The 24,140-nt window shown below is 51.2% G+C and overlaps 1 protein-coding gene and 1 pseudogene across 2 annotated transcripts in view; one reads left to right on the top strand and one right to left on the bottom strand.

Moving 5' to 3' along the window:
* Nucleotides 1-24,140, top strand: part of PLEKHG5 (pleckstrin homology and RhoGEF domain containing G5) — a 419,500-nt gene that overhangs the window by 99,748 nt on the left and 295,612 nt on the right. The window lies entirely within an intron of this gene.
* LOC148505784 (5S ribosomal RNA) lies at nucleotides 2,759-2,877 on the bottom strand (annotated as a pseudogene).

The following is a 24,140-nucleotide window of genomic DNA, read 5'->3' as shown; positions in this document are numbered from 1 at the left end:
GTGGAGAGAGCCAGATCTATTCTAAAAGATGCAGGAATAACAAAGTCCTTTTCGGTGGAAGCAGTGTCTACAGCAATTTATCTAAAGAATTGAGCTCCTGCAGTTGCCTTAAAAGACAAGACACCAGTAGATGCGTGGTCTGGAAGAAAACCAAATGTTAAACAACTCAGAGTGTTTGGGTGTACTGCACATATCCCAAAAGAAAGAAGACGCGAGCTGGATTGAAAGTCCATGAACTGCATCATGATTGGATATTGCAGAGAAAGCAAAGGGTACAGACTCTGGAATCCAAATACTAGAAAGCTTATCAAATCAAGAGATGTTATATTCCAAGAGACAGCACTGCTTAAAAAAAAGATGGAGTTGGAAATGCAGTACAAGTAGGTGGATATGCCAGCAGCTGGAGACATATCTGAACCAGAGGCTACCACCGTGGACATCCAACCACAGACAAGAACTTTTACAAGATCTAATAGTGGAAGACCACTGAGAAGGTATTATGAGGAGTTTGCAGATATTACGTTCTGTGAACCCCGAGATATCCAAAAGGCAAAGCTAAGAAATGACTGGTGTTAGTGGAAAGCCAAAGTAGAGCCTTTGGGGTATATTAACTAAAGTGAGAGTTTTTAGAAGTGGATATGTTGCCCGTAGCAACCAATTAGATTCTAGCTATTATCTTCTAGAAGGTGCTAGATAAATATTAAGTAGAATTATGATTGGTTGCTATGGGCAACATCTTCACTTCTAAAAACTCTCACTTTACTAAATATACCTCTTTGAGTGAGTTGAGTCTCATAAGCAAGGAAGACACCATTATCATTGAGAGTGACAACAGTTGTGAGCTTGTGGAGAAAGTCAGTGAGAAGAAGCCTACTGACATGCTTACCAAGAGCAGACCACAATTGAAATGTTGATTTATTCCTGCTAACCCTCAATTTGTTACAAGTTGCTGCCGGCAACAAAGCTAATAGTAAAAATAGTTTGGGTAACATGGAGAAGCTTGCAGCGAGGTAGGGGTGTTGAAATATGGAGGGCTCTACTGCTCTACCTCCATGATGCTCTTTTACGGAAGCATCTGCCTTTACCAAGATGGCCACCGACTGGTCTTCTGCACATGTACGGCACCACAGAGCCGTAAGTAGACTTTTTTGTGCCCTGTGCCAGAAAGAGCATTGGCGCCCCCTTCATTTTTCAAAGGGACATAATGCACCCAAAAAAAGGGGCCATGGCTTCATGGGGAAGGGCCAGGGAAGAGATAGGAGAGGCCAGGAGATGCTGGGGATGAAATTAGAGGAAGTTACAAGTGAGAATGATAATAAACAGAAATTTGACAGGCCCAAACAGCGCCCCCTGAACTGTGGGGCCCTGTGCAATGGCACTGGCCGCACTACCCTAGCTATGGCCCTGCGGCACCATCTTGTCACTGTGTATAAGCGCAACAGTGTTACACTGACTTGTGCCACTTGGATCCTGAGAGACCCTATGATATCCCCAGAGATACCTGCTACCAGAGCATACCGCTACCTTATATATGGGCACCAGTACCCACAGTACATCACCAGTTGGTGACATATATTCCGCTCAAACTGAGCTCCATCCAGAACACTGTGTGTATGTAACTATGAGTACGGTTTCACATGCACACTGCTGCACAATAACCCGGGGCCGTAACTAGCTATGGGCGACCGGTGTCATCGCACATAGCGCAGAGGCTCTGGGAGCTCTACGTCATGATGACGCTTGCCCAGTGGGCGGGGTCAGCACAGGGTGCAATCGTGCCCTGTTACAGCTCTACAATAAACCATACTACTGGTTAAGTCCTGAGCTATATAGCACATTTGGACATTCAGCTGATGCCTTCTTGCTTATTATGTAGGAATATATATATATATATATAAATTATACACACAGTTTTCATTCCAGAAAACACATGTTCCCATTGTATTGTATTGTATAGCTTTATTTGCTTAGGATACCAAGACTATATTCAGCTGCTGCCCACTGTACATCCCGCTGATTTCTCTTTATGTCCCTCAGTAATTCTGCTCTTGGCTGAGGCTGATGTAACAAAAAGACGCAGCTTCCACCAACTGCTTTGTGGATTGTATGAAAATCTTGTTAGAAATCAGTCTCTGCTGTTAGATGGTGATTTTTGTTTTAACCCATTTGGACCTGAAATGACTGTGACATTTCTTCCATCTCAATCACCAGATCAGAGCTTTTTGGGTGACTGCCTAAAGCGCATCCAGTAGCTACTCACAGCGTAGGCATACATGTTGTTGGCCTGCACAGTTGGAAGGAGTGCGCTCTGCGCTGCCTCCCTCCAGCATCTGATAGGTAGGTCTGAGCTGGGGGTCACTAGGACCTAAGAAAAGAGAAAAAGAAGGGCTCTTTGCTGGGGCACACTTAAAGTAAGTTCTAATAAAATGTAACTTTTAATATATACAAATAAAATAAAATAAAAAAGTCCCTAGACATCACCAGGGCTGCCATCAGAAATGGTGGGGCCCGGTACTGAAAAATTAGGCAGGGCCCCCCTCGCCTCGAAGTATGGGGCAGAAGTGGGCGGCGCTGTGGTTGTGGGTGGAGCTACTTCGGGGGTGAGAGACAGGGAGGGCTGGACCTATTGGGGGCACAGATTAATCGTTCGTAAAGTCTGTTATATTACTTGCTGTGCTGACATTTTTATTTGCATGTTTTTAATTTAATATATCTAAGCACAAGATGTTTTGTGTGTGTGTATTAATGTTAATGTATTAACCTACAGCACCTGGTATTCTCTGGTGGTCTCCCATCTAATTACTGACCAAGCCCAACACTGTATAGCTTCCAAGATCAGACGAGATTGGGCATATCCAGCGTGGTATGGTTGTAGGTATTTCAAAGACCAAGGACATGCTTGCGCCCTGAGGCATAAATTGCCTAGTGGAAAAAAGCAAGGGTTATAGATCTGCTGCGGAGTCATTATTGTCTGAAAAATACCTTTTGCTAAAATCAGTACAGGGACAACTTGTAGGACTACTTCATAATGAGAGTCCAATTAATAGAATGATGTTCACAAAAAGCAGCATAAGCATACTTTTATTGTTGACAAACAGCAGACAATTCACCATGCAATATATATACATATTCATATTTTTCAAGTACTTCAGGGGGTTACACATGCATTCTAAACCACCCCTTACTATATTTTTAATTCCCTGGAGATAATTCACTTTGTTCTCTATGGGGCCCATTTATCAAAGTTAATTTCAGGTAAATTCCCCGAAAAACCTGTTTTCGGGGGTTTACTTCAAATACTAAGTATCCCCCGGATGTATGAAGGAGGGACCGCAGCAGGGATCTCCGATACCTGCTGCGATCCCTCCATTGCCGCCGGCAGCCGATACTCCCCCATAGGTTTCTATGGGGGATGCGATGCTGCCAAATGTATCAATATCGGGAATGCACCCAAGCAGCTAATGCCATCTGAAGATAGCGTTAGCCGCTGTAGTCTATGGGGACTTACCGCATGTGAGCCGGCGGAGGGATCTCTCAGATCCCTCCGCTGGCAATGGGCGCCGCTCATGTGCAGTCTGCGGGACTGCGCATGCGCAGCAGCCTTGCATGCACTCCAGCCACATCGGAGCCCGTCTCCCTGCATGTGCCAGTACATACATTCAGCCGCTATGATCGCATTTTGCAATGTGATCATGGGCGGTACTGGATTCCCCGATCGCATTGCAAAATGCGATCATTAATAAATGGGCCCCTATATGTGGGATTCTCTATTGTACAGAGGATCTCTGTGCCATAGAAGAACAAGCAATCCTTTTTTTAAATATATCTTGCAGTCTCTTCAAAATGTTATTATGTCAGACACAGTAGATGACACAGATCAATCAGTGTACCTCCATATTCAATCCACATTCTTAGTATAAAGAATACAAAGTTTCACATATAATTAGATTGGTTACAGCAACAGACACGGCGGTCTGTGTGTACGCAGTATTCTAAGGATAGTTGGATACATACATCCCCTTGTCAAGATGTTGCATGTAAAACATTAACACTCTGCAGACACAGCTGTCTGTCAGTATTCTATTCATACAAAACCAGGTTAATTTCTGCTGGAGTCCCGTCCGTGCACAGACCGGACCTCCAGTGTTGTGGACGCGCGTTTCGCCTGGGTAGTGGCTTGTTCACCTCACCTTTCAATATGTTCTGTGCAGAATCCTCCCTTTTGTTTTTGGTCACTAGGACCTGCCCGAGCTCTGGCAGGCACTACTTTGCATGCGTGGCTTCTCTGCGAGCCTTTATTGCCCGGGGGTTCCATCAGGCGGATGGACCCAGGAGACTCTCACAGTACAGAGCCTCCCAGAGCTACATAGCTGGACTGCAAGTATTCTATACCACCACTGTTATAGTACATGGCATCACCACAATCATCTTGTGTATAAGTCACTGCCATGCCCGGCGAACTGCAATCTGCATACCGCTGTTACACCTGGGTCATTTTCTACTTGTTGTTCTGCCTGGACCAATAGATCTAAGAACTGGATAAGTTTAACCACGTGGACTGACTGCCACCAGCACCAACAGCTGTGTTACATACTTAACACCACATGCATCTCAGCCAAGCACATTACACCTATTCTATTATCTGGGGGACTACTGCTCCCAGCCAGTGGGGTAGCAACAGGCCTCGCAGACCCCGGGGTGGGTTGGGGATGCCAGATTAAGGGGGGGGAGGCGTGAGAGCCATTGCTATGCTACTGAAAAACGTAAATTGCGATCTACCAGTAGCTCACGGAGCTCCTGCTGGTAGATCGCAACTGGGAATGCTGGCCTCTGAAGCGATCAGAGGCTAAAGAAGCCTCTGGTCGCTTCAGAGGCCAGCATTCCCAGTGATGCAGTGCGCAGGTGACATCATGACATCACGCACGATGTGAGGAGCCCGCGTGCCTGCTGGATCCAGTTAGATCCAGGCAGTGGGAGCTCTGAAGCCGTGGAGCCAGCGGTGCCCAGTGTGGTCAGGAAGGTACCGCACAGGGGTGTGGGGGCTGTTCTGCATCGGGGGGAGGAACTAGTTATGGGGGCACTGCATAATGGGAACTACTTTAGGGGGCACTGCATAAGGGGCACTATCACAGGAAGCACTGCGTAAGGGGCACAACTACAGGGGGAACTGCATAATGGGCACTACTACAGGGGGCACTGCATAAGGGGCACTACTACAGGGGGAACTGCATAAGGGGCACTACTACAGGGGGAACTGCATAATGGGCACTACTTCAGGGGGCACTGCATAAGGGGCACTACTACAGGGGGAACTGCAAAATGGGCACTACAACAGGAGGCATTGCATAAGGGGCTCAACTACAGGGGGCACTGCATAATGGGCACTATCACAGGAAGCACTGCATAAGGGGCACAACTACATGGGGAACTGCATAATGGACACTACTACAGGGGGCACTGCATAAGGGGCACTATCACAGGAAGCACTGCATAAGGGGCACAACTACAGGGGGCACTGCATAAGGGGCACTACTACAGGGGGAACTGCATAATGGGCACTACAACAGGGGGCATTGCATAAGGGGCACTACAACAGGGGGCATTGCATAAGGGGCTCAACTACAGGGGAACTGCATAATGGGCACTATCACAGGAAGCACTGCATAAGGGGCACTACTACAGGGGGAACTGCATAATGGGCACTATCACAGGAAGCACTGCATAAGGGGCACAACTACAGGGGGCACTGCATAATGGGCACTATCACAGGAAGCACTGCATAAGGGGCACAACTACAGGGGGCACTGCATAATGGGCACTACAACAGGAGGCATTGCATAAGGGGCACAACTACATGGGGAACTGCATAATGGACACTATCACAGGAAACACTGCATAAGGGGCACAACTACATGGGGAACTGCATAAGGGGCACTACTTCAGGGGGCACTGCATAATGGGCACTATCACAGGAAACACTGCATAAGGGGCACTACTACAGGGGGCACTGCATAAGGGGCACTACTTCAGGGGGCACTGCATAATGGACACTATCACAGGAAACACTGCATAAGGGGCACTACTACAGGGGGCACTGCATAAGGGGCACTACTTCAGGGGGCACTGCATAATTGGACACTATCACAGGAAACACTGCATAAGGGGCACTACTACAGGGGGCACTGCATAAGGGGCACTACTTCAGGGGGCACTGCATAATGGACACTATCACAGGAAACACTGCATAAGGGGCACTACTACAGGGGGCACTGCATAAGGGGCACTACTTCAGGGGGCACTGCATAATGGGCACTATCACAGGAAGCACTGCATAAGGGGCACAACTACAGGGGGAACTGCATAAGGGACACTACTACAGGGGGCACTGCATAAGGGACACTACTACAGGGGGAACTGCATAATGGGCACTACAACAGGGGGCATTTCATAAGGGGCTCAACTACAGGGGAACTGCATAATGGGCACTATCACAGGAAGCACTGCATAAGGTGCACAACTACAGGGGGCACTGCATAATGGGCACTATCACAGGAAGCACTGCATAAGGGGCACAACTACAGGGGGCACTGCATAATGGGCACTATCACAGGAAGCACTGCATAAGGGGCACAACTACATGGGGAACTGCATAATGGACACTACTACAGGGGGCACTGCATAAGGGGCACTATCACAGGAAGCACTGCATAAGGGGCACAACTACAGGGGGCACTGCATAAGGGGCACTACTACAGGGGGAACTGCATAATGGGCACTACAACAGGGGGCATTGCATAAGGGGCACTACAACAGGGGGCATTGCATAAGGGGCTCAACTACAGGGGAACTGCATAATGGGCACTATCACAGGAAGCACTGCATAAGGGGCACTACTATAGGGGGAACTGCATAATGGGCACTATCACAGGAAGCACTGCATAAGGGGCACAACTACAGGGGGCACTGCATAATGGGCACTATCACAGGAAGCACTGCATAAGGGGCACAACTACAGGGGGCACTGCATAATGGGCACTACAACAGGAGGCATTGCATAAGGGGCACAACTACATGGGGAACTGCATAATGGACACTATCACAGAGAACACTGCATAAGGGGCACAACTACATGGGGAACTGCATAAGGGGCACTACTTCAGGGGGCACTGCATAATGGGCACTATCACAGGAAACACTGCATAAGGGGCACTACTACAGGGGGCACTGCATAAGGGGCACTACTTCAGGGGGCACTGCATAATGAACACTATCACAGGAAACACTGCATAAGGGGCACTACTACAGGGGGCACTGCATAAGGGGCACTACTTCAGGGGGCACTGCATAATTGGACACTATCACAGGAAACACTGCATAAGGGGCACTACTACAGGGGGCACTGCATAAGGGGCACTACTTTAGGGGGCACTGCATAATGGACACTATCACAGGAAACACTGCATAAGGGGCACTACTACAGGGGGCACTGCATAAGGGGCACTACTTCAGGGGGCACTGCATAATGGGCACTATCACAGGAAGCACTGCATAAGGGGCACAACTACAGGGGGAACTGCATAAGGGACACTACTACAGGGGGCACTGCATAAGGGACACTACTACAGGGGGAACTGCATAATGGGCACTACAACAGGGGGCATTTCATAAGGGGCTCAACTACAGGGGAACTGCATAATGGGCACTATCACAGGAAGCACTGCATAAGGGGCACAACTACAGGGGGCACTGCATAATGGGCACTATCACAGGAAGCACTGCATAAGGGGCACAACTACAGGGGGCATTGCATAAGGGGCACTACTTCAGGGGGCACTGCATAATGGGCACTATCACAGGAAACACTGCATAAGGGGCACTACTACAGGGGGCACTGCATAAGGGGCACTACTTCAGGGGGCACTGCATAATGGGCACTATCACAGGAAGCACTGCATAAGGGGCACAACTACAGGGGGAACTGCATAAGGGACACTACTACAGGGGGCACTGCATAAGGGACACTACTACAGGGGGAACTGCATAATGGGTACTACAACAGGGGGCATTGCATAAGGGGCTCAACTACAGGGGAAATGCATAATGGGCACTATCACAGGAAGCACTGCATAAGGGGCACAACTACAGGGGGCACTGCATAATGGGCACTATCACAGGAAGCACTGCATAAGGGGCACAACTACAGGGGGCACTGCATAATGGGCACTATCACAGGAAGCACTGCATAAGGGGCACTACTACAGGGGGCACTGCATAATGGGCACTATCACAGGAAGCACTGCATAAGGGGCACAACTACAGGGGGCATTGCATAAGGGGCACTACTTCAGGGGGCACTGCATAATGGGAACTATCACAGGAAGCACTGCATAAGGGGCACAACTACAGGGGGAACTGCATAAGGGACACTACTACAGGGGGCATTGCATAAGGGGCACTACAACAGGGGGCATTGCATAAGGGGCTCAACTACAGGGGAACTGCATAATGGGCACTATCACAGGAAGCACTGCATAAGGGGCACTACTACAGGGGGAACTGCATAATGGGCACTATCACAGGAAGCACTGCATAAGGGGCACAACTACAGGGGGCACTGCATAATGGGCACTACAACAGGAGGCATTGCATAAGGGGCTCAACTACAGGGGGCACTGCATAATGGGCACTATAACAGGAAGCACTGCATAAGGGACACTACTACAGGGGGCACTGCATAAGGGACACTACTACAGGGGGCACTGCATAATGGGCACTACTTCAGGGGGCACTGCATAATGGGCACTATCACAGGAAGCACTGCATAAGTGGCACAACTACAGGGGGAACTGCATAAGGGACACTACTACAGGGGCACTGCATAAGGGGCACTACTACAGGGGGAACTGCATAATGGGCACTATCACAGGAAGCACTGCATAAGGGGCACAACTACAGGGGGCACTGCATAATGGGCACTATCACAGGAAGCACTGCATAAGGGACACTACTACAGGGGCACTGCATAATGGGCACTACTACAGGGGGAACTGCATAATGGACACTACAACAGGGGGCAGTGCATAAGGGGCTCAACTACAGGGGAACTGCATAATGGGCACTATCACAGGAAGCACTGCATAAGGGGCACAACTACAGGGGGCACTGCATAATGGGCACTATCACAGGAAGCACTGCATAAGGGGCACAACTACAGGGGGCACTGCATAATGGGCACTACTACAGGGGGGACTGCATAAGGAGCACTACTACAGGGGGCACTGCATAAGGGGCACTACTACAGGGGCACTGCATATGGGGCACTACTACAGGGGGAACTGCATAATGGGCACTATCACAGGAAGCACTGCATAAGGGGCACAACTACAGGGGGCACTGCATAATGGGCACTATCACAGGAAGCACTGCATAAGGGGCACAACTACAGGGGGCACTGCATAATGGGCACTACAACAGGAGGCATTGCATAAGGGGCACAACTACATGGGGAACTGCATAATGGACACTATCACAGGAAACACTGCATAAGGGGCACAACTACATGGGGAACTGCATAAGGGGCACTACTTCAGGGGGCACTGCATAATGGGCACTATCACAGGAAACACTGCATAAGGGGCACTACTACAGGGGGCACTGCATAAGGGGCACTACTTCAGGGGGCACTGCATAATGGACACTATCACAGGAAACACTGCATAAGGGGCACTACTACAGGGGGCACTGCATAAGGGGCACTACTTCAGGGGGCACTGCATAATTGGACACTATCACAGGAAACACTGCATAAGGGGCACTACTACAGGGGGCACTGCATAAGGGGCACTACTTCAGGGGGCACTGCATAATGGACACTATCACAGGAAACACTGCATAAGGGGCACTACTACAGGGGGCACTGCATAAGGGGCACTACTTCAGGGGGCACTGCATAATGGGCACTATCACAGGAAGCACTGCATAAGGGGCACAACTACAGGGGGAACTGCATAAGGGACACTACTACAGGGGGCACTGCATAAGGGACACTACTACAGGGGGAACTGCATAATGGGCACTACAACAGGGGGCATTTCATAAGGGGCTCAACTACAGGGGAACTGCATAATGGGCACTATCACAGGAAGCACTGCATAAGGGGCACAACTACAGGGGGCACTGCATAATGGGCACTATCACAGGAAGCACTGCATAAGGGGCACAACTACAGGGGGCACTGCATAATGGGCACTATCACAGGAAGCACTGCATAAGGGGCACAACTACAGGGGGCATTGCATAAGGGGCACTACTTCAGGGGGCACTGCATAATGGGCACTATCACAGGAAACACTGCATAAGGGGCACTACTACAGGGGGCACTGCATAAGGGGCACTACTTCAGGGGGCACTGCATAATGGGCACTATCACAGGAAGCACTGCATAAGGGGCACAACTACAGGGGGAACTGCATAAGGGACACTACTACAGGGGGCACTGCATAAGGGACACTACTACAGGGGGAACTGCATAATGGGTACTATCACAGGAAGCACTGCATAAGGGGCACAACTACAGGGGGCACTGCATAATGGGCACTATCACAGGAAGCACTGCATAAGGGGCACAACTACAGGGGGCACTGCATAATGGGCACTATCACAGGAAGCACTGCATAAGGGGCACAACTACAGGGGGCACTGCATAATGGGCACTATCACAGGAAGCACTGCATAAGGGGCACAACTACAGGGGGCATTGCATAAGGGGCACTACTTCAGGGGGCACTGCATAATGGGCACTATCACAGGAAGCACTGCATAAGGGGCACAACTACAGGGGGAACTGCATAAGGGACACTACTACAGGGGGCATTGCATAAGGGGCACTACAACAGGGGGCATTGCATAAGGGGCTCAACTACAGGGGAACTGCATAATGGGCACTATCACAGGAAGCACTGCATAAGGGGCACTACTACAGGGGGAACTGCATAATGGGCACTATCACAGGAAGCACTGCATAAGGGGCACAACTACAGGGGGCACTGCATAATGGGCACTATCACAGGAAGCACTGCATAAGGGGCACAACTACAGGGGGCACTGCATAATGGGCACTACAACAGGAGGCATTGCATAAGGGGCTCAACTACAGGGGGCACTGCATAATGGGCACTATAACAGGAAGCACTGCATAAGGGACACTACTACAGGGGGCACTGCTTAAGGGACACTACTACAGGGGGCACTGCATAATGGGCACTACTTCAGGGGGCACTGCATAATGGGCACTATCACAGGAAGCACTGCATAAGTGGCACAACTACAGGGGGAACTGCATAAGGGACACTACTACAGGGGCACTGCATAAGGGGCACTACTACAGGGGGAACTGCATAATGGGCACAATCACAGGAAGCACTGCATAAGGGGCACAACTACAGGGGGCACTGCATAATGGGCACTATCACAGGAAGCACTGCATAAGGGACACTACTACAGGGGCACTGCATAATGGGCACTACTACAGGGGAACTGCATAATGGACACTACAACAGGGGGCAGTGCATAAGGTGCTCAACTACAGGGGAACTGCATAATGGGCACTATCACAGGAAGCACTGCATAAGGGGCACAACTACAGGGGGCACTGCATAATGGGCACTATCACAGGAAGCACTGCATAAGGGGCACAACTACAGGGGGCACTGCATAATGGGCACTACTACAGGGGGGACTGCATAAGGAGCACTAATACAGGGGGCACTGCATAAGCGGCACTACTACAGGGGCACTGCATAAGGGGCACTACTACAGGGGGAACTGCATAATGGGCACTATCACAGGAAGCACTGCATAAGGGGCACAACTACAGGGGGCACTGCATAATGGGCACTATCACAGGAAGCACTGCATAAGGGGCACAACTACAGGGGGCACTGCATAATGGGCACTATCACAGGAAGCACTGCATAAGGGGCACAACTACAGGGGGCACTGCATAAGGGGCACTACTACAGGGAGACTGCATAAGGAGCACTACTACAGGGGGCACTGCATAATGGGCACTACTACAGGGGGGACTGCATAAGGGGCACTACTACAGGGGGCACTGCATAATGGGCCCTATCACAGGAAGCACTGCATAAGGGGCACAACTACAGGGGGCACTGCATAATGGGCACTACTACAGGGGGGACTGCATAAGGGGCACTACTACAGGGGGCACTGCATAATGGGCACTATCACAGGAAACACTGCATAAGGGGCACAACTACAGGGGGAACTGCATAATGGGCACTACTACAGGGGCACTGCATAAGGGATACTACTACAGGGGGCACTGCATAATGGGCACTACTACAGGGGGAACTGCATAAGGGTCTCAACTACAGGGGGCACTGCATAATGGGCACTACTACAGGAAGCACTGCATACGGGGCACTACTACAGGAAGCACTGCATAATGGGCACTACTTCAGGGGGCACTGCATAACGGGCACTATCACAGGAAGCACTGCATAAGGGGCACAACTACAGGGGGCACTGCATAATGGGCACTACAACAGGAGGCATTGCATAAGGGGCTCAACTACAGGGGGCACTGCATAATGGGCACTATAACAGGAAGCACTGCATAAGGGACACTACTACAGGGGGCACTGCATAAGGGACACTACTACAGGGGGCACTGCATAATGGGCACTACTTCAGGGGGCACTGCATAATGGACACTATCACAGGAAGCACTGCATAAGTGGCACAACTACAGGGGGAACTGCATAAGGGACACTACTACAGGGGCACTGCATAAGGGGCACTACTACAGGGGGAACTGCATAATGGGCACTATCACAGGAAGCACTGCATAAGGGGCACAACTACAGGGGGCACTGCATAATGGGCACTATCACAGGAAGCACTGCATAAGGGACACTACTACAGGGGCACTGCATAATGGGCACTACTACAGGGGGAACTGCATAATGGACACTACAACAGGGGGCAGTGCATAAGCGGCTCAACTACAGGGGAACTGCATAATGGGCACTATCACAGGAAGCACTGCATAAGGGGCACAACTACAGGGGGCACTGCATAATGGGCACTATCACAGGAAGCACTGCATAAGGGGCACAACTACAGGGGGCACTGCATAATGGGCACTACTACAGGGGGGACTGCATAAGGAGCACTACTACAGGGGGCACTGCATAAGGGGCACTACTACAGGGGCACTGCATATGGGGCACTACTACAGGGGGAACTGCATAATGGGCACTATCACAGGAAGCACTGCATAAGGGGCACAACTACAGGGGGCACTGCATAATGGGCACTATCACAGGAAGCACTGCATAAGGGGCACAACTACAGGGGGCACTGCATAATGGGCACTACAACAGGAGGCATTGCATAAGGGGCACAACTACATGGGGAACTGCATAAGGGGCACTACTTCAGGGGGCACTGCATAATGGGCACTATCACAGGAAACACTGCATAAGGGGCACTACTACAGGGGGCACTGCATAAGGGGCACTACTTCAGGGGGCACTGCATAATGGACACTATCACAGGAAACACTGCATAAGGGGCACTACTACAGGGGGCACTGCATAAGGGGCACTACTTCAGGGGGCACTGCATAATTGGACACTATCACAGGAAACACTGCATAAGGGGCACTACTACAGGGGGCACTGCATAAGGGGCACTACTTCAGGGGGCACTGCATAATGGACACTATCACAGGAAACACTGCATAAGGGGCACTACTACAGGGGGCACTGCATAAGGGGCACTACTTCAGGGGGCACTGCATAATGGGCACTATCACAGGAAGCACTGCATAAGGGGCACAACTACAGGGGGAACTGCATAAGGGACACTACTACAGGGGGCACTGCATAAGGGACACTACTACAGGGGGAACTGCATAATGGGCACTACAACAGGGGGCATTTCATAAGGGGCTCAACTACAGGGGAACTGCATAATGGGCACTATCACAGGAAGCACTGCATAAGGGGCACAACTACAGGGGGCACTGCATAATGGGCACTACAACAGGAGGCATTGCATAAGGGGCTCAACTACAGGGGGCACTGCATAATGGGCACTATCACAAGAAGCACTGCATAAGGGGCACAACTACAGGGGGCACTGCATAATGGGCACTATCACAGGAAGCACTGCATAAGGGGCACAACTACAGGGGGCACTGCATAATGGGCACTACTACAGGGGGGACTGCATAAGGAGCACTAATACAGGGGGCACTGCATAAGCGGCACTACTACAGGGGCACTGCATAAGGGGCACTACTACAGGGGGAACTGCATAATGGGCACTATCACAGGAAGCACTGCATAAGGGGCACAACTACAGGGGGCACTGCATAATGGGCACTATCACAGGAAGCACTGCATAAGGGGCACAACTACAGGGGGCACTGCATAATGGGCACTATCACAGGAAGCACTGCATAAGGGGCACAACTACAGGGGGCACTGCATAAGGGGCACTACTACAGGGGGACTGCATAAGGAGCACTACTACAGGGGGCACTGCATAATGGGCACTACTACAGGGGGGACTGCATAAGGGGCACTACTACAGGGGGCACTGCATAATGGGCACTATCACAGGAAGCACTGCATAAGGGGCACAACTACAGGGGGAACTGCATAATGGGCACTACTACAGGGGCACTGCATAAGGGATACTACTACAGGGGGCACTGCATAATGGGCACTACTACAGGGGGAACTGCATAAGGGTCTCAACTACAGGGGGCACTGCATAATGGGCACTACTACAGGAAGCACTGCATACGGGGCACTACTACAGGAAGCACTGCATAATGGGCACTACTTCAGGGGGCACTGCATAACGGGCACTATCACAGGAAGCACTGCATAAGGGGCACAACTACAAGGGGCACTGCATAATGGGCACTACAACAGGAGGCATTGCATAAGGGGCTCAACTACAGGGGGCACTGCATAATGGGCACTATAACAGGAAGCACTGCATAAGGGACACTACTACAGGGGGCACTGCATAAGGGACACTACTACAGGGGGCACTGCATAATGGGCACTACTTCAGGGGGCACTGCATAATGGGCACTATCACAGGAAGCACTGCATAAGTGGCACAACTACAGGGGGAACTGCATAAGGGACACTACTACAGGGGCACTGCATAAGGGGCACTACTACAGGGGGAACTGCATAATGGGCACTATCACAGGAAGCACTGCATAAGGGGCACAACTACAGGGGGCACTGCATAATGGGCACTATCACAGGAAGCACTGCATAAGGGACACTACTACAGGGGCACTGCATAATGGGCACTACTACAGGGGGAACTGCATAATGGACACTACAACAGGGGGCAGTGCATAAGGGGCTCAACTACAGGGGAACTGCATAATGGGCACTATCACAGGAAGCACTGCATAAGGGGCACAACTACAGGGGGCACTGCATAATGGGCACTATCACAGGAAGCACTGCATAAGGGGCACAACTACAGGGGGCACTGCATAAGGGGCACTACTACAGGGGGGACTGCATAAGGAGCACTACTACAGGGGGCACTGCATAAGGGGCACTACTACAGGGGCACTGCATATGGGGCACTACTACAGGGGGAACTGCATAATGGGCACTATCACAGGAAGCACTGCATAAGGGGCACAACTACAGGGGGCACTGCATAATGGGCACTATCACAGGAAGCACTGCATAAGGGGCACAACTACAGGGGGCACTGCATAATGGGCACTACAACAGGAGGCATTGCATAAGGGGCACAACTACATGGGGAACTGCATAAGGGGCACTACTTCAGGGGGCACTGCATAATGGGCACTATCACAGGAAACACTGCATAAGGGGCACTACTACAGGGGGCACTGCATAAGGGGCACTACTTCAGGGGGCACTGCATAATGGACACTATCACAGGAAACACTGCATAAGGGGCACTACTACAGGGGGCACTGCATAAGGGGCACTACTTCAGGGGGCACTGCATAATTGGACACTATCACAGGAAACACTGCATAAGGGGCACTACTACAGGGGGCACTGCATAAGGGGCACTACTTCAGGGGGCACTGCATAATGGACACTATCACAGGAAACACTGCATAAGGGGCACTACTACAGGGGGCACTGCATAAGGGGCACTACTTCAGGGGGCACTGCATAATGGGCACTATCACAGGAAGCACTGCATAAGGGGCACAACTACAGGGGGAACTGCATAAGGGACACTACTACAGGGGGCACTGCATAAGGGACACTACTACAGGGGGAACTGCATAATGGGCACTACAACAGGGGGCATTTCATAAGGGGCTCAACTACAGGGGAACTGCATAATGGGCACTATCACAGGAAGCACTGCATAAGGGGCACAACTACAGGGGGCACTGCATAATGGGCACTATCACAGGAAGCACTGCATAAGGGGCACAACTACAGGGGGCACTGCATAATGGGCACTATCACAGGAAGCACTGCATAAGGGGCACAACTACAGGGGGCATTGCATAAGGGGCACTACTTCAGGGGGCACTGCATAATGGGCACTATCACAGGAAACACTGCATAAGGGGCACTACTACAGGGGGCACTGCATAAGGGGCACTACTTCAGGGGGCACTGCATAATGGGCACTATCACAGGAAGCACTGCATAAGGGGCACAACTACAGGGGGAACTGCATAAGGGACACTACTACAGGGGGCACTGCATAAGGGACACTACTACAGGGGGAACTGCATAATGGGTACTATCACAGGAAGCACTGCATAAGGGGCACAACTACAGGGGGCACTGCATAATGGGCACTATCACAGGAAGCACTGCATAAGGGGCACAACTACAGGGGGCACTGCATAATGGGCACTATCACAGGAAGCACTGCATAAGTGGCACAACTACAGGGGGCACTGCATAATGGGCACTATCACAGGAAGCACTGCATAAGGGGCACAACTACAGGGGGCATTGCATAAGGGGCACTACTTCAGGGGGCACTGCATAATGGGCACTATCACAGGAAGCACTGCATAAGGGGCACAACTACAGGGGGAACTGCATAAGGGACACTACTACAGGGGGCATTGCATAAGGGGCACTACAACAGGGGGCATTGCATAAGGGGCTCAACTACAGGGGAACTGCATAATGGGCACTATCACAGGAAGCACTGCATAAGGGGCACTACTACAGGGGGAACTGCATAATGGGCACTATCACAGGAAGCACTGCATAAGGGGCACAACTACAGGGGGCACTCCATAATGGGCACTATCACAGGAAGCACTGCATAAGGGGCACAACTACAGGGGGCACTGCATAATGGGCACTACAACAGGAGGCATTGCATAAGGGGCTCAACTACAGGGGGCACTGCATAATGGGCACTATAACAGGAAGCACTGCATAAGGGACACTACTACAGGGGGCACTGCTTAAGGGACACTACTACAGGGGGCACTGCATAATGGGCACTACTTCAGGGGGCACTGCATAATGGGCACTATCACAGGAAGCACTGCATAAGTGGCACAACTACAGGGGGAACTGCATAAGGGACACTACTACAGGGGCACTGCATAAGGGGCACTACTACAGGGGGAACTGCATAATGGGCACAATCACAGGAAGCACTGCATAAGGGGCACAACTACAGGGGGCACTGCATAATGGGCACTATCACAGGAAGCACTGCATAAGGGACACTACTACAGGGGCACTGCATAATGGGCACTACTACAGGGGAACTGCATAATGGACACTACAACAGGGGGCAGTGCATAAGGTGCTCAACTACAGGGGAACTGCATAATGGGCACTATCACAGGAAGCACTGCATAAGGGGCACAACTACAGGGGGCACTGCATAATGGGCACTATCACAGGAAGCACTGCATAAGGGGCACAACTACAGGGGGCACTGCATAATGGGCACTACTACAGGGGGGACTGCATAAGGAGCACTACTACAGGGGGCACTGCATAAGCGGCACTACTACAGGGGCACTGCATAAGGGGCACTACTACAGGGGGAACTGCATAATGGGCACTATCACAGGAAGCACTGCATAAGGGGCACAACTACAGGGGGCACTGCATAATGGGCACTATCACAGGAAGCACTGCATAAGGGGCACAACTACAGGGGGCACTGCATAATGGGCACTATCACAGGAAGCACTGCATAAGGGGCACAACTACAGGGGGCACTGCATAAGGGGCACTACTACAGGGGGACTGCATAAGGAGCACTACTACAGGGGGCACTGCATAATGGGCACTACTACAGGGGGGACTGCATAAGGGGCACTACTACAGGGGGCACTGCATAATGGGCACTATCACAGGAAGCACTGCATAAGGGGCACAACTACAGGGGGCACTGCATAATGGGCACTACTACAGGAGGCATTGCATAAGGGGCTCAACTACAGGGGGCACTGCATAATGGGCACTATAACAGGAAGCACTGCATAAGGGGCACAACTACAGGGGGCACTGCATAATGGGCACTATCACAGGAAGCACTGCATAAGGGACACTACTACAGGGGCACTGCATAATGGGCACTACTACAGGGGGAACTGCATAATGGACACTACAACAGGGGGCAGTGCATAAGGGGCTCAACTACAGGGGAACTGCATAATGGGCACTATCACAGGAAGCACTGCATAAGGGGCACAACTACAGGGGGCACTGCATAATGGGCACTATCACAGGAAGCACTGCATAAGGGGCACAACTACAGGGGGCACTGCATAATGGGCACTACTACAGGGGGGACTGCATAAGGAGCACTACTACAGGGGGCACTACATAAGGGGCACTACTACAGGGGCACTGCATATGGGGCACTACTACAGGGGGAACTGCATAATGGGCACTATCACAGGAAGCACTGCATAAGGGGCACAACTACAGGGGGCACTGCATAATGGGCACTATCACAGGAAGCACTGCATAAGGGGCACAACTACAGGGGGCACTGCATAATGGGCACTACAACAGGAGGCATTGCATAAGGGGCACAACTACATGGGGAACTGCATAATGGACACTATCACAGGAAACACTGCATAAGGGGCACAACTACATGGGGAACTGCATAAGGGGCACTACTTCAGGGGGCACTGCATAATGGGCACTATCACAGGAAACACTGCATAAGGGGCACTACTACAGGGGGCACTGCATAAGGGGCACTACTTCAGGGGGCACTGCATAATGGACACTATCACAGGAAACACTGCATAAGGGGCACTACTACAGGGGGCACTGCATAAGGGGCACTACTTCAGGGGGCACTGCATAATTGGACACTATCACAGGAAACACTGCATAAGGGGCACTACTACAGGGGGCACTGCATAAGGGGCACTACTTCAGGGGGCACTGCATAATGGACACTATCACAGGAAACACTGCATAAGGGGCACTACTACAGGGGGCACTGCATAAGGGGCACTACTTCAGGGGGCACTGCATAATGGGCACTATCACAGGAAGCACTGCATAAGGGGCACAACTACAGGGGGAACTGCATAAGGGACACTACTACAGGGGGCACTGCATAAGGGACACTACTACAGGGGGAACTGCATAATGGGCACTACAACAGGGGGCATTTCATAAGGGGCTCAACTACAGGGGAACTGCATAATGGGCACTATCACAGGAAGCACTGCATAAGGGGCACAACTACAGGGGGCACTGCATAATGGGCACTATCACAGGAAGCACTGCATAAGGGGCACAACTACAGGGGGCACTGCATAATGGGCACTATCACAGGAAGCACTGCATAAGGGGCACAACTACAGGGGGCATTGCATAAGGGGCACTACTTCAGGGGGCACTGCATAATGGGCACTATCACAGGAAACACTGCATAAGGGGCACTACTACAGGGGGCACTGCATAAGGGGCACTACTTCAGGGGGCACTGCATAATGGGCACTATCACAGGAAGCACTGCATAAGGGGCACAACTACAGGGGGAACTGCATAAGGGACACTACTACAGGGGGCATTGCATAAGGGGCACTACAACAGGGGGCATTGCATAAGGGGCTCAACTACAGGGGAACTGCATAATGGGCACTATCACAGGAAGCACTGCATAAGGGGCACTACTACAGGGGGAACTGCATAATGGGCACTATCACAGGAAGCACTGCATAAGGGGCACAACTACAGGGGGCACTGCATAATGGGCACTATCACAGGAAGCACTGCATAAGGGGCACAACTACAGGGGGCACTGCATAATGGGCACTACAACAGGAGGCATTGCATAAGGGGCTCAACTACAGGGGGCACTGCATAATGGGCACTATAACAGGAAGCACTGCATAAGGGACACTACTACAGGGGGCACTGCTTAAGGGACACTACTACAGGGGGCACTGCATAATGGGCACTACTTCAGGGGGCACTGCATAATGGGCACTATCACAGGAAGCACTGCATAAGTGGCACAACTACAGGGGGAACTGCATAAGGGACACTACTACAGGGGCACTGCATAAGGGGCACTACTACAGGGGGAACTGCATAATGGGCACAATCACAGGAAGCACTGCATAAGGGGCACAACTACAGGGGGCACTGCATAATGGGCACTATCACAGGAAGCACTGCATAAGGGACACTACTACAGGGGCACTGCATAATGGGCACTACTACAGGGGAACTGCATAATGGACACTACAACAGGGGGCAGTGCATAAGGTGCTCAACTACAGGGGAACTGCATAATGGGCACTATCACAGGAAGCACTGCATAAGGGGCACAACTACAGGGGGCACTGCATAATGGGCACTATCACAGGAAGCACTGCATAAGGGGCACAACTACAGGGGGCACTGCATAATGGGCACTACTACAGGGGGGACTGCATAAGGAGCACTACTACAGGGGGCACTGCATAAGCGGCACTACTACAGGGGCACTGCATAAGGGGCACTACTACAGGGGGAACTGCATAATGGGCACTATCACAGGAAGCACTGCATAAGGGGCACAACTACAGGGGGCACTGCATAATGGGCACTATCACAGGAAGCACTGCATAAGGGGCACAACTACAGGGGGCACTGCATAATGGGCACTATCACAGGAAGCACTGCATAAGGGGCACAACTACAGGGGGCACTGCATAAGGGGCACTACTACAGGGGGACTGCATAAGGAGCACTACTACAGGGGGCACTGCATAATGGGCACTACTACAGGGGGGACTGCATAAGGGGCACTACTACAGGGGGCACTGCATAATGGGCACTATCACAGGAAGCACTGCATAAGGGGCACAACTACAGGGGGCACTGCATAATGGGTACTACTACAGGGGGGACTGCATAAGGGGCACTACTACAGGGGGCACTGCATAATGGGCACTATCACAGGAAACACTGCATAAGGGGCACAACTACAGGGGGAACTGCATAATGGGCACTACTACAGGGGCACTGCATAAGGGATACTACTACAGGGGGCACTGCATAATGGGCACTACTACAGGGGGAACTGCATAAGGGTCTCAACTACAGGGGGCACTGCATAATGGGCACTACTACAGGAAGCACTGCATACGGGGCACTACTACAGGAAGCACTGCATAATGGGCACTACTTCAGGGGGCACTGCCGCGGCCATTTTCCAGTCGTTTTGCAGCGCTGGATCCCCGCGCCGATGTGGGACTCCGGAGAGGTAAGTAATATTATGGGTGCAGGGTGTGCGGTGCGGGGCCCCCCTGAACCCAGGGGCCCGTGTTCCCCGCACACCCTGCACCCGTTATAGATATGCCCCTGCTGGATGTACAGTAGTTATTAGTGTCTGCTCTTGTATGGACACCTGCACAGTACCAACTCCCTTATTTTGTACACAAGATGGAGGGCTTAATATCTGTTTTTTTAACATAAGATACTGTAATATTGATTGATGGAAAATATTTAAAAAAAGATAAAAATTGTACAGTTTTTAGCTCATATCACCAGATGTCTTTTAATTAAAAGAAAATGGGTCTGCAGTCCCCAGTCTGCAGCGGAAAATACACGGGAGGGTGAGAAAGTATCTTCTGTTCCTCCTGTAATCAAACACTGACTGCATGAGGAAGAGACGGGTGATGTATGTCGCTGAGCTCTTCCTCACATGGTGGCGGATTTTACCTGGGGGCTGCGGGGCTGCAACCTCCCACCCTCAGTGAGCCAGTGCAGTCCGCGACTGCACTGGCTACACTGTGACTGGAGGTGGCTTCCCATTGGAAGTGTCACCTGTTAGTCACGCTGAGGACATGCAGCCCCAGGTGTGGGGGGTGTCTCCTCCCTCCTGGGACTGCCAGTCCGGGCTGCGATTAGCAGAGAGCGGCTTCGCTGCTCTGCCTTTTGGGCAGCCCTACACAGTGAATGCAACCCCGAGAAGCCAGTGTCATGTGCCTGACGGTCGATCTATTGCGCGGGCTCCGGGACCCGGCCGGTCACCGCAATCCAGACCAGCAGCAGCGGCAGCCCCCCTCAGGCAAGAGGGCAGGAGCCGCTGCTGGTGGCAATATGATAAAGAAGAGAAATTCAGGTTTAAGGTAGCAATGAGGGGTATGCTTCTACAGTCCTGCCACCTGTATGAGGTTCTCATGTCACCTCATGGTAGGAACAGCTGTAGTTGTAGTGCCGTATGTTTGTAAAATATCCAGGCTACTAAACACCATTATATGCTACCATTGTAAGTTGACTGCTGTCATTGAGTGTAGACCGATACAACCAAACACTGTTTTGTTGTGTTGATTCTGAGTCGAATACTGCAGCAGAGATGTATCAAGCCTTCTAAAGTAGGGATGACCATCGACCATCGATGGGTAACAAATATCAATAGTTTGCCACCGATGGTCGATGTGTTTTTTTTATTCCTCTCGGCAAAGGGAAACAGAGCTTAGTTCCACCACCCGGTTGCGCTTCTGTGCCCCGCCACCTTCAGTGATTAGCCTGCCATTTCCCACAGCAGGGATGTCTATTGATGGGTGCAAAGCCTCGATGGTTCCCCAGAAATGGTTTCATGCCATCAGTGTTACTCACCAATGGCACCATTGATGGTTAACTCATCGAAGGCCATCCCTATTTAAAAAGACTCGAGAAGTTGGCCATAGCAACCAATCAGCTTCTACCTATCATTTTATAGAGTGTACTTGATAAATGCTGGCTGAATGGTTGCTATGGGCTACTTCTTCCCTTGTCCACTTCCCCACTCTTTAGGAGGCTTGATACATCTCTCCCATAGAATTCACAATAGCCCTTAGGTAACCCAGGCTGGCTGGTCTTCATTATAAAAAAAGAAATGCATCCTCATCACCTTAACCAGTCCTAGCATTAATACTGCTGTCTGTTGGCAGCAAACACCTGTGTAATTTCCCCCCGTGTGGCACTGTCCCAAGCTGTGCTAGCTGCCAGGTACTGTGGACCTCATTCAGAGTCGGTCGAAGCAGCCGCACGGTCGTATGCAGCCGATGTTCGCTAAACTGCGCATGCATACAGTTCGCAATGCGCGTGCGCAAACTAGCGGCTACGATCAGAAATTTCTCTCTCCTTGAACACAGCCAGGTCGGTAGTTTGAGTGACAGATTGCGGCGTTTGTGGGTGGTAACAGGGGAAGGTGCTTGAAAACGGGGGTGTGGAGATCCGAACGCAGGCGTGCCTAATTATGCGAACGCCGTTTTATGGGAGTGCATAATTAACAAAGTAGTGTCGTAGCACACGTGACAGGGGAGGTTTTACACTGACATGATCGTAGAGCTTAAGAGAGGGTATGGTCAACCTTTAGCTCTATGACCAGTTCCGATGGTATACGATGCTCGCGATTAATCCTTATATAGCCGGAGATGACGTGTTATGCGTACGAGATGTGGGCGTATTTTTAGCGATCCGACCGCATCCACCCCTTGGTCGGCCAGCTAACGATCCGACCTTAGGGACGCAACATGCGTGTGCATCATTTGCATATCCGGCCCCTTTTCCTATACGACCGTGCGGCCGCAACGACCGACTCTGAATAAAGTCCAGTATGTAATATTATTTTATGGCTTG

The sequence above is a fragment of the Taudactylus pleione genome, unplaced genomic scaffold, assembly GCF_031769625.1.
Source record: "Taudactylus pleione unplaced genomic scaffold, aTauple2 ptg000437l, whole genome shotgun sequence".
Taxonomy (NCBI): Eukaryota; Metazoa; Chordata; class Amphibia; order Anura; family Myobatrachidae; genus Taudactylus; species Taudactylus pleione.
The sequence above is the reverse complement of the archived record's forward strand: the minus strand, read 5'-3'. Positions and strand labels throughout refer to the sequence as shown.